This window comes from Suricata suricatta, chromosome 3 (assembly GCF_006229205.1).
Source record: "Suricata suricatta isolate VVHF042 chromosome 3, meerkat_22Aug2017_6uvM2_HiC, whole genome shotgun sequence".
Lineage (NCBI taxonomy): Eukaryota > Metazoa > Chordata > Mammalia > Carnivora > Herpestidae > Suricata > Suricata suricatta.
The window spans coordinates 49,292,766-49,305,102 of record NC_043702.1 but is presented as its reverse complement, the minus strand read 5'-3'; the positions used below and the strand labels follow the sequence as shown (position 1 = coordinate 49,305,102).

Genomic DNA, 12,337 nt, shown 5'->3' with positions numbered 1-12,337 from the left:
TTTTCCCAAGTCAGCAGACAGAATTTAATTCCATTCCTGAGCAAAGGTACTTCTGAGAGAATGGAGTACATCTACTTTTAGGCCTTGCCTTAAAGATAGTGTAGTAGATTTTCTGAAAATTTACTTGGGATGATTTCCAATATCAAGGCGAAGGGTGTAGAGATAATTTAAAATTTTCAGGAAGGGTTTTGACAAATTCTTTATTTCTCCATAGGAAAAAGGCACACCTAGACTAAACTTATTCAGGAATCTACAAATAATTATTTTTTGTATCATACATTTTGTATGCTAAAATATTAGCAGACAACCACATTGCAAAATAAAACCTATGTATTAATAAAGAAGTCTCATTCATAAAGTCAGCAAAACAAAACAAAGATAACAACTGAAGCAGGTTACTTAGGAAAAACTAAGCCTGTCTGAATATGATGATAACGGAGTAACACACGGAGCATTTTAAGATTTTTGTAATGTTTATGACCTAAGTGCAGTATATTTAGTGAAACTGCCTTTTATGTGTGAGAGCAAAAGAAAGAATTCACAGGTCTGCAATGACTTAAAAATATATCCCTCATGTACCCTTCTTGTGAAAAGTACTTGGTACAGCTTGGTTGTATTTTGTGGTGACTTAATTTTAAAAGCAGTAAGTACTTCAGATGATTGCTTCTTTTCTTATCAATATATAAACCCTAGGTTTATTTGAGTTAGCAATTCTCTCCACTAAAAAAATCTACATTTTTTTCAGGCTCTTTTCAAGCTAGGTATAGTCATTGACAGCTTTCTGGCCAAGGAGAGTTAACACGAGGCTATTGAGTAAGACTTGCAGAACAATTATTTTGAAGAAAGCTAACTCAGGTGGAAGGGGTTCTCTTTTATCCTTTCCAGGTCCTTGCTGCCCAAATGCAGTGGAAGTGACTGAAGGTCCAGTAGCCATTTAGGGTCATGAGGCAACCTAGTAATTGGAAATTATCCACTAAGAATGGAAGACAAGGAAGATAGAAGTGGCCTGAATCCCCATGCTGTGAATCCACCCAAATGAAGCCACCTGCCTCGGAAGTTATGTCATATGAGAAAAAAAATATGTTGTGTTAAGACTTTTATGTGCAGCTGAGCCCAATGCTAACTGATAAGTCAAATGTTTAAGAATAATTAAAAACTGGTAAAACCATCATAGAAAATGAGGGGGGATGCTCCCAGGAAACCGCCCACAAGTGCACTTCCTAAATCATGAAAGCCTGCAGGTGACACAGGGGCATCATCCCATCAGCAGATCAGACTGGATGACACCTCTGACAGGGAACGTGCTCTTTCACAGAGACATCCTGATGTGGTTTAAAAACAACAAAAATTATGCATTTTCATATTTTAATCTATGATCTGACACAAGAAATTGCTCTGAAACAATTACTCCAAAAAGGTTTTACCAGAAAATCTAGTTAGATAAGATTATAAGCATAAAATCATAGCCATCCCAACCGCCCCACACTCCTAAACTCACTATGTTGATCCAAAAAGACTGGAAGGATATATATATTTGGGGGTTACTAGGACTTCTTCCTCTTTGATCTCCTCTGCCTGTATGCACCAAATTTCCTTTCGTGAGTGCAAAGTTCTATTTACATAAAAAAGAAAACTATTGCATTGTAAAAAGACTATTTATAATGAGAACAGCAGGTTAATGGAATAATTTATATAATTGTTATTCCAATTGTGAACTTGCTTTTGTAGCCAATTTATGCATAGAATAATCCCTAACCATCTTATTTACGTTATTATTTCACTCTATAGATAAAAAGGTCAAACATCTTTATTATTCATTTTCAAATGATGGTAATTTCTAAATTAGTAAGTTCTAAAGTATTAAGTCTTTACTACATGCAAATTTTTAATTTTTTTAAGTTTATTTTGAGAGAGAATGTGTACACAAGTGTGAGGGAAGGACAGAGTGACAGGAAGAGATCATCACAAGCCAGCTCCACGCAGTCAGCACAGAACCCAATGCAGGGCTCAGTCTCACAAACCATGAGATCATGACCTGAACCAAAATCCGCTGTCAAACGCTTAACTGACTAAGCCACTTAGACACCCTCAAGTTTTTTATTTAAAAAAAAAAAACTATGTTTACCTAATTCCTAAATCATCCCATGGGCCAATTTTTAAAACTAAAAAAGGAATCACAGTCATATGTGTAAAATAAACAGGTTCTCTTAATTTAGTAAAACATCTTTTTAATAATGATTTGGTTTCTCTAATCAGAGTAAAGAAGCATAGTGGAAAACACTATTCTTAATGCTGTTCTAAAGTCTTGGTATGTTCTCATGGTTCCCAAAACTTAAGTAGACTTGTTAGATGTTATAATCTGTACATTTTCTGGCCCACTAACCTGTGGCTGGAGACTCCACTGGCTACTCTGCTGGAGAGTAAAACAAGTTAACAGCTCGTTTGAACAGCTGTTCTATCAAGCAATATAGATCAGCTATTTATAAGTCGAGGATATTGCCAAAAAGGTGTTTAAAACCCAAGTCAGTTAAATAGATATTTAGAATGCATTACCGTGTCTGGGGCTCTGTAAATATATATATTTATACATATTAATTATTTTATATCTTTATATTCATATATATGAATACATATAAGAATATAAACAGATGTATCTATAAAAACACACACACATGTATAAGACACGGGCACCTACTGGTGTGTGCACTACAGTATCTGTCTTCAAGGTATATACAGTCTCTGGGGATAGCATGACATATGCACATAATATGGCCAAATGTTGAAATGTATATATCCCCTGTCACTTTTTTATACAACCCTAATTTAACACAACCCTAAGAAAATTGATTTGGTCATTGTTCTTCAAACATTCTCACACACATCACCCCAGATGGAAGCTCTTCTCTCTTACTCAAATACCTTTCTCCATATCCCATCTTTTACTGCCTGAATCATGTTTAGTAAGTAGGCATATCTTGGTGCTACCTTCATCATAAGTCCTTTGAAGATTACCATCCATTGTGTTCTCTCCCAACTTAGATATTAAACCACACTTCATTTATTCCTCGTTAAAAAAACCTGAAATTTCTCTGGTTTCCTTATAACTTCAATTTCATGTATATGATATTTTTCCAATTGGTTTTCCATCCAATAAAAAAAATTATAAGGACTACAAAGAAGTATGATAATTGATCCATAATGAGGATAAAAATTAATCAGTCAAACTTGACCCAAATGTGACAAAGATGATAGAATTAGAAGGCAAAAATGTTAATAAAACCATCATTATTAAATACAATAATATAAAAAACATTATGCCAATAAATTCAATAATTCAAATAGAATGAACAATTCTCTTAAAAGACACAAACTATCAAACTTCAAAAAGAAATGAGTAAACAAATTTGCAGTTTAAAATGTTAACATAAAGAAAACTTCAGTCCCATGTGACTTCATTGGTGAAATATGACAAAAGTTTAGGGAAAAGTAATACTTGTTCTGAAAACTTTTCCAGAAAAATCCAATATCCTAATCCTAATCTTATGTCATTCTGAGAAGTCAAAGTTATCCTTATAACAAAATCAGATCAAAATATTAGCAGAAGAAGGAACAGGAGGAAGGAGAGGAAGAGGAGCAATCCATCAATAAATTTATACCTCATGAACATAAATGTAAACAATCTTTAATTTTTTCAGAAATCAAGATTGAAAAGATAATTAATGTAACTCCCTATATTAAGAGACTAAATAAGAAAGTCATAGATTATCTCAATAAATGCTCAAAAAGCATTTGACAAAATCCAACATTAACTGCTTATTGAAACTCTTAACGTATTAGGAATAGAGAAGAACTTCTTCACTCAATAAAGGGTACAAAAATCTACAGCTAATGTCAAGTAAGGTTAAGTGACTGAATGCTTTGCACCAAACATCAGGAATAAGGAAGGGTCTACTCACCTCAGCTATTCATCACTGTACTAGATCTTTTAGCCAATGCAAAAGGCAAGAGTAAAGGGATCCAGATTGGAAAAAATGCAATGAAACTGATTTTGTTAACAGGAAACATGATTCTTGAAGTAGAAAATCTGATTGAATATGCCAAAAATTACTAAAAGTATTAAATGACCTTAACAGGTTTGCAATAATAAAAAAAAAAAAACGTACGAAAGTCAATATCCTTTATACATGTGGTAACGGAAATTTGACATTAAAACAAAAAGGAATACTATTTAAAATACTACCCAAAAATATGAAATTCTTTGACATAAGTCTGACAAAATATATGGAAGCCCTATACACTGAAAACTACAAAACGTTACTAAAAGGAATTAAAGTAGATCTAAATAAATGATATGCATGTATTCATGGATTGAAACACTCAATATTGTTAACACATAATTTCCCCTAAATTTAATACAGATTCAATGCAGACCCAATAAATGTTCTAGCAGGTTTTTGTTGTCATATATATTGACGTGCTAATTCTAAAATTCACAGAGAAATGCAAAGAACCTAGAATAGTTAAAACATATGTAACAAAAAGAACAAGTTGGAGGACTTAGACTATTTCAGTACTTAGAAGACTTCAAGACTTATTTTAAAGTTTTTTAAATGTTCTGTTTATTTTTGAGAGACAGAGATACAGAGCCTGAGTGAAGGGGTGGCAGTGAGAGGGAGACACAGAATCTGAAGCAGGCTCCAGGCTCTGAGGTATCAGTCCAGGGCCTGACATGGGGCTCAAACTCAGGAACCACGAAATCATGACCTGAGCTGAAACCAGATGCTTAACCGACTGAGCCACCCAGGTATCCCTTCAAGACTTATTTTAAAGCTACAGTAACCAGTACAGTAAAAACAGCATAATATGGTACATTATTAGTACCAAGAGAAGTCTGTAGATCAATGAAACAGATTATAGCCTAGAAAGATACCCACAAACATATAGAACTGATTTTGGAAAAAGATGCAAAGATAATTTCTGAAACAAAATACAGCCTACATAGTAAACAAGCCTGGATAAATAGAAATACCTAGGTGTAAAAGAACTTTGATCCATGCATGTACCATAGATCTAAATGTATATTCTAAAACCGGGAACCCAGAAGAAACCATAGGAGAAAATTTTGTCAACTTGACTCAGCCAAAGATGTCCTGTATACAACACATAAAGCACTATCTATGGAAAAAGTAGTAAGTTGAACTTCATCAATACTAAGAATTTCTGTCCCTCAAAAACATTATTAAAAGAATGAAAAGCCATAGACTGAGAGAAAATGTTTGCAAATCATATATCTAATAAAGGATCTGTATCCAAAACATCCAGAAGAACTTGTAGAACTCAATAATAAAAGACAAACAACCCAATACAAAATTTGCAAATTATATGAACAGACTCTTCACCAAAAAAAATATTTATTTCAAATATGAAAAGATGCTCAAAATTACTAGTCATAAAAAATTCAAATTAAAACAATAATAAGATACAATCAAACACCTATTAGAATGGTCAAAAGTAAAATAATTGATCATACCAAATATTGGGAAAGATGTAAAGCAACTAAAACTACCATATACTATTGTTGGGAAGATAAATAGGAACCATCATTTTGAAAACAGTTTCTTAAAAAGTTAAACATGTATCTACCATATGAATCAGTCATTCTATTCTTTGGTGGAGAGAAAAAGAAACACATGTCCTTTCAACTTGTACACAAATGGTCATAGAAGCTTTATTTGTAATATACGCCAAATGGAAACAACTCAATAGTAAATAGAAAAAACAAACTAGGGCAAATCCATCCAAACCCCTACTCAGCAATAAAATGAATGAACTACTGACATGAGTAAATGCAAAATAATTATGCTAGTGAAATAAAATATGTGCATACTGTATGATTCCATTTATACAAAATTTTAGAAAATGCAAATGATCCTTAGAGTGACAGGAATCAGATCAGTGGTTGGAATAGAGGAAGCGAAGGTCAGGGTAGAAAGGGAGGGAATGATTACAAAGGAGCTCAAGAAAACTTTTTAAATTAAGGGAAATGTTTGTTTTCTTAATTATGGTCATGATTTCATAGGTATATATAAATCAATTTTTACCAAATTATAAGTTACAAACTGAAATATGTAATAATTAGTTTGAGACAGAATAAGAATGCATGCAAAATAGATGTTTCTCTTACATATCTTCCTTTTTCATCAGTCATATTAAAATACTAAAGTTGTAATATATACTAGTAGAGACATGAAAAAAATCTGAAGCAGCATTACACTCCCAATTATCTTTTCCCAAAGATAATGACACTAATCTTTGATAATTCATAAGGCTTATAAATCAATCTGAGTATTATGAAAAGATTTTGATCTTAGCTTACCTTACTTTCTAATGACCAGAATACTTAGAAGAAAACAGAAATGAAAATAGAAACACCTTCTTTGAACATAACTGATAGGCTTTGTGGTTCAAGAAGTAGTTGCAGAGTAGAAACAATTTCTACCTTTGATCAAAGTATCCTGAGCTGTAGAAAATGATTGAGTGTTTTTTATTCAAATATAGAACAGCCACTTTCCAAATGAAAAAATACTCAATATAAAATGGTGTCATTTTCATAATCAAGTACTTCAAATATGCTAAAGTTACCTTCTCAGATGACCCAATCTTGCAAGCAAAAGAACCACCTGCATAACTAAGAATATTATCATATTGAAAAATCTTCTGAGTCTATGCAAGTTTTTATTAATTCTAGGATGTAAAATGCCCAGGGCATCCCTAATGTTATAGACTCTGAATAATAAATAAATCAATGCAATTTAAAAGAGAATTCATAACCATTAAATCCCTATCAGCATCCCCATTTGTGACCTGATTGAAACATAAAAGTGAGAAAGATATAGTTCTAAGAACATCGTACTAAGAAGCATAAAAGGTAAAGCTAAAAGAATGTCTCTAGGAGATATTAACATTAGCACTAAAAACGGGCCATACACAGGCATGTACAAAAATGCAAATAGGGACTGTCAACAAAGAAGCTACTTTGTAGTTTTCAGTAAGTTCTATTGTCTCTGAACACAACATGATAAAAAAATGATAATAAGAAACCATTAAATAATGAAATTGTCTTGCCTATTCTGCAGATCAATGCTTTGGAAATTAAATCCTAACTTTAGTCTAAAAAGTGTGACTTATAGATTTAAAGTATTTTTAAGACATTTTCTTTCAGCTAGTCAAATGTTACAGTAATTATAAAACTCATGATACTTTTATTTTATGAGATAAATAATTCCCAAAACAACTGGTGTCACTAAAAACAGTGGGAAAATTTGTATGACAAATATCAGCCTTTAAAATAAATTTACATTCTACATTTAAAAGGCAAAAACTGGGAACTTTCCAGAACGCTTGGTGAAAATCGGTGAAAATCGGAGGAGTGGCGGCTGCCTGAGCTGTGTGTGCCCAGCAACACGTCGCTTCCCGCTCCCCTACACTGGTCTCAGCTCGCTCACTGGCTGTAGAAAATGGTGAAAGAAACTACTTACTATGATGTTTTGGGGGGTCAAACCCAATGCCACCCAGGAAGAATTAAAAAAGGCTTACAGGAAACTGGCTTTGAAGTACCACCCTGACAAGAATCCAAATGAAGGAGAGAAGTTTAAACAGATTTCTCAAGCTTATCAAGTGCTCTCTGATGCAAAGAAAAGAGAATTATGTGACAAAGGAGGAGAACAAGCAATTAAAGAAGGTGGAGTAGGTGGCAGTTTTGGCTCCCCCATGGACATCTTCGATATGTTTTTTGAGGAGGAGGAAGGATGCAAAGAGAAAGGAGAGGTAAAAATGTGCATCAGCTCTGTAACCTTAGAAGATTTATATAATGGTGCAACAAGAAAACCAGCTCTGCAAAAGAATGTGATTTGCAACAAATGTGAAGGCCAAGGTGGAAAGAAAGGAGCAGTAGAATGTTGTAAGGGAATGGAAATCAGAATTCGTCAGGTAGGACCTGGAATGTTTCAGCAAATTCAATCTGTGTGCATGGAGTGCCAGGGTCATGGGGAATGGATCAGTCCTGAAGACAGATGTAAAAGCTGCAATGGAAGGAAGATAGTTCGAGAAAAGAAGATTCTAGAGAAAAGAAGATTCTAGAAGTTCATATTGACAAGGCATGAAAGATGGCCAAAAGATAACATTCCATGGTGAAAGAAACCAAGAACCTGGACTGGAACCAGGAGATACTATCATTGTTTTAGATCAGAAGAACCATGCGGTTTTTACTCGGCGAGGAGAGGATCTTTTCATGTGTATGGACATATAGCTGGTTGAAGCACTGTGCAGCTTTCAAAAGTCAATTATCTACTCTTTACGACAAAACCACTGTCATCACCTCTCATCCAGGTGAGATTGTCAAGCATGGAGATATCAAGTGTGGGCTGAATGAAGGCATGACAATTTATTGTGGACCATATGAAAAGGGTCGTCTAATCATTGAATTTAAGTAAACTTTCCAGAGAATGGCTTTCTCTCTTCTGATAAACTCTTTGCTGGAAAAACTCCCACCTGAGAGGAAGGAAGTAGAAGAGACTGATGAAATGGACCAGGCAGAACTGGTGGACTTTGATCCAAATCAGAAAAGATGGCACCATTACAGGGGAGAAGCATATGACGATGATGAACATCACCAGAGGGGAGGTATTTGGTGTCAGACCTCTTAATGGGGCCAGTGAATAACACTGCTGGCATTTTATATGCTGTAGTGAACGAGTGAAGGACTAAAATCATAGCTCACTACTTGCTATTGTTTTTGTTTTAATATTCAACTATAGTAGTGTTTTAAAAGTTAAATGAAGAATAAAAAATATAAAAGCTCAAAAAACATAACCCAATTGAGGTGCAGATTATATGATGGAAAAGTATTTTGGGTGAGGAGTATTTTTTAAATACAAAGGAATATATAATTATTCTCTCTCTTCCTCCAGAATCACAATTTAGGTAAAGTATGCATCATTCTTACCTCAAGTAAACTTATTCTTACAGAAATGGGCATGCATAATCCCCACTATGTGGAAGAATTCCTTTTAAGTACAGAGATACAAACACTCAAATAGTTAGAAATGCTTTCAAGATCAATTGTTTCCTCCTTGGGGGCAAAAGAACAGTAAGATCATATTGACTCTACAGCAGGAACCAATCATTTGTGCCTGGTTACTGTTTCCCCTCTGAAATACGATGGGCTGTGTGGACTCCAGGATTTTCTTTAAAGGTTGTATGTTTAAATAAATATGTAATAATTAAATATACACTTACATACACATATAGTTAAATACATATTTAACTAAATATATTATAGATCTAATATATATTTGTATTTATAAAAACATAAATATGTAAAATATATATTTATAAAATATACTTATTATTTATAGAGTAGTCATTTACTATATAATATATATAAAATAAAATATATATATTAGATATTTTATTTAAAAATAAAAAATATAATATGTATACTTATATATATTTAAATCTATGTGTTTTGAAGAAGAAAAAGTAGTGACCTTCACCTAGAGAATACATCAGGTGATCCGTTGGGTTTCAAATAAGAAGTATCACAGGAGACAGGAGGGAGAAAGAAGAATGAAGTCGGAATATTATTCTTCTCTTCTACCTGGATGGTCACTGCCTATAGAAAGTCACTTGTCAGGCAGCACTCTCACTTCCCACAGAGTTATCTCTGTCTTTCTGTCTCTCAGTAGGGATAACACAAGCCTGGAGCCCCATGTTACTAGCCCAGAAGTACTGTATTGTCCTGGCAGTTCCCTAGACTCATCCCACAAATACAAGCACTCTCTTTGGTTAACTCCTCCTCAAATTACTCATTTTGACTATGCCATCCTTTTTGTCTTACTTCTATCTGCCATCCTCTCAAACCAGAGAGTTTCAGTACAGTCTTCTGGGAGTGTTGAAAAGAATATAGAGACATGGCTTTACAATCAGTGAAGGCTCAAAATAGTTATGCTCACCTTTTCCTGGTGTTCATGGAGAGGAGCAACACCCTGATGGGACAGCTACTTCAGCTCTCCAGAGTGATCAGCATTAGAGTGAGCTCTGCTTTGTGGACACTGCACAAAATGCTGAGGATCATTGAGCGGATGAGACCAAACTGCCACTTTCACACTGGAGCAGCCTGATGCTTAAAAGGGGTGTTTACGGGACATGCCTGATGCTAGATGGGTCAGAGAGCATGTGGTATAATTTTTCAAATTTAAAGAAAAAATAGACAAAAAAGATTTGTGGTTTATATTTGAGCCTGATGGATTAAAAAATGCCTTTACTATTGTTTACCAATGAAACATCACTAACATCACATAAAGGAATTGAAAACGTAAAAGAGCTATGAGGGAAAATAACAGAAAAGAAGACAATAGCAGAGAAAAATTCACAACACATTTTTGGTAAATTAAATGATGAGTTATGATGACTGACTTAACGGATACCAAGAAAGAACAAACCAAAGTGCTTTCAAAGGGTGATGACAAAGAAGCAAGACAATTATTCCTCACAGAACCTTGAAAGAGCTTAGGGGATAGAGACACCAAAGATCTTTTAATGCAGGGATCTGTCTTCAGGCTCAAGAGGGTGGTTAGAGCTTTCAGATTTTTTTCTCCACCCCAAGTAGCAGGAAACTATCTTTACCTATACTTACAACAAACATGAAAATGAAGCAAGATTGCTAGATTGAAAATAGGCAGATTAAATGAAAGTCAGTATGTTGAATGATACCCCAGGTTTTTTTTCTCCCATTTATTTACAGAATGAAGACTGAGGGATTCACTGTGGGAGAGACTGAAAAGCCCCAGAGAAAGGAAATTTTGGAAACAAAAAGTTCCCAGCTTGCTCACCCTTTAGTGAAACTCAGCAGGTGACAAGCACCACCTATGCACAGAGAGATTCTAATCATTTCTCACAGCTACACTATTTCATATTAGTGTCCTGTCAATAGTGAGAAACATAGAAGGAAAACCTCCAACATGAAAGACATGGACAAATATAAATAAAATAAAATAACTTAGGGAAACCAGAAGTAATACAGAGACAAAAAAAACATTTAAAAATGAGAAAATAAGAGATTTCTTCAAGTAAAATAAGAAAATCATCTATGAAACAATAACTAATGCTACTTTAAAAAAATGAAATGAATGGTATTGAAGGAGCTCTTGGAAATGAATCCATAATTTACATAAAAATGTAAACAGAAGGAACAGAGGAAAATGTCTAATATCCTATAGTCTAATATCCTTTAAAGTACACAAAAACACAGCAAGAGGGATAATAAAATAATAAAGATAAGAAAATTCAAGATATTCAGTTCAGGAGATCTAATATCCACTGAAATAAAGTTGTAGATATCAAGGGACACCTGGGTGGTTCAGTCAGTTAAGTTGGTGGAGCAGTCAGTTATGCTCACTCTCTCTCTCAAAATAAATAAACACTTAAAAATTAAAGTTCTAGATATCAAAGATAGACATAATTATCAAAGAAAAAGCTTATTACCCAGGACTAAGAATCTCCATTTTGAAAGGTCCCACCAGGGTCAGTTTCAAGGGCATGTGAACTGGTAGTCACATAGGACCTGTGCTTAGGACACCACTATTGGTTTAGTGCTCTGCTGTCACCATCTTAAAATACTTAACTTTTGAACAAGAAGGCCTACATTTTCATTTTGCACCAGGTACTATACATTATGTAGTTGGTCCAGGGTCAACCTAGAAATCTATACTCAGCCAAGCTATCAATCAAATTTGAAAAAGGAATAAAGGCTTTTTCAGATATTCAGTGACTCCCAAATTTTATTTTCCATGCACTCTTTTTCAAGAAGGCACTGAGAGATGCATTTGGAGAAAATAAGAACATAACACAAATCTAATGCAGATAAGTGAAGAAGGGAAGTCTCTGAATAAGAGATATGTGCCCATTCTAGAAATTAGTCTAGATGAAGTAGGAGTGCAGAAGAAAGAAAGTGGGAGGAAGTCTCCAGGGGAAAAAATGGAACTGATGAACAATGGAACTGACAGGATGTTTGGAACCTCATTTTGACAGATCAGTTGAGTATTCATAAAATTATAAAATATATATGAAAAATACAATAATTATGAAATCAAACAGAAAGAAAAGTGTCATAACCCGATGGCCGGGGCTGCTCGTCCCCTGCGATCAGCGGTACCTGTTTCGTCCGCCCCGACCGGCAGGGCGGAGAATCGTCCCGGGTCCTTCTCCTGAGGGAGGGAGAGAAACAGGGGGCAGGAGAGGGAGACGCATAGAGTAAAGACAGAACTCAAGGTTCTCT

The 12,337-nt window shown here is 34.4% G+C and overlaps 1 protein-coding gene and 1 pseudogene across 2 annotated transcripts in view; one reads left to right on the top strand and one right to left on the bottom strand.

Annotated features, from left to right (window-relative positions):
• Positions 1 to 12,337, bottom strand: part of PDE1A (phosphodiesterase 1A) — a 331,024-nt gene that overhangs the window by 97,177 nt on the left and 221,510 nt on the right. The gene's annotated exons all lie outside the window — the stretch shown is intronic.
• LOC115287645 lies at positions 7,518 to 8,705 on the top strand (annotated as a pseudogene).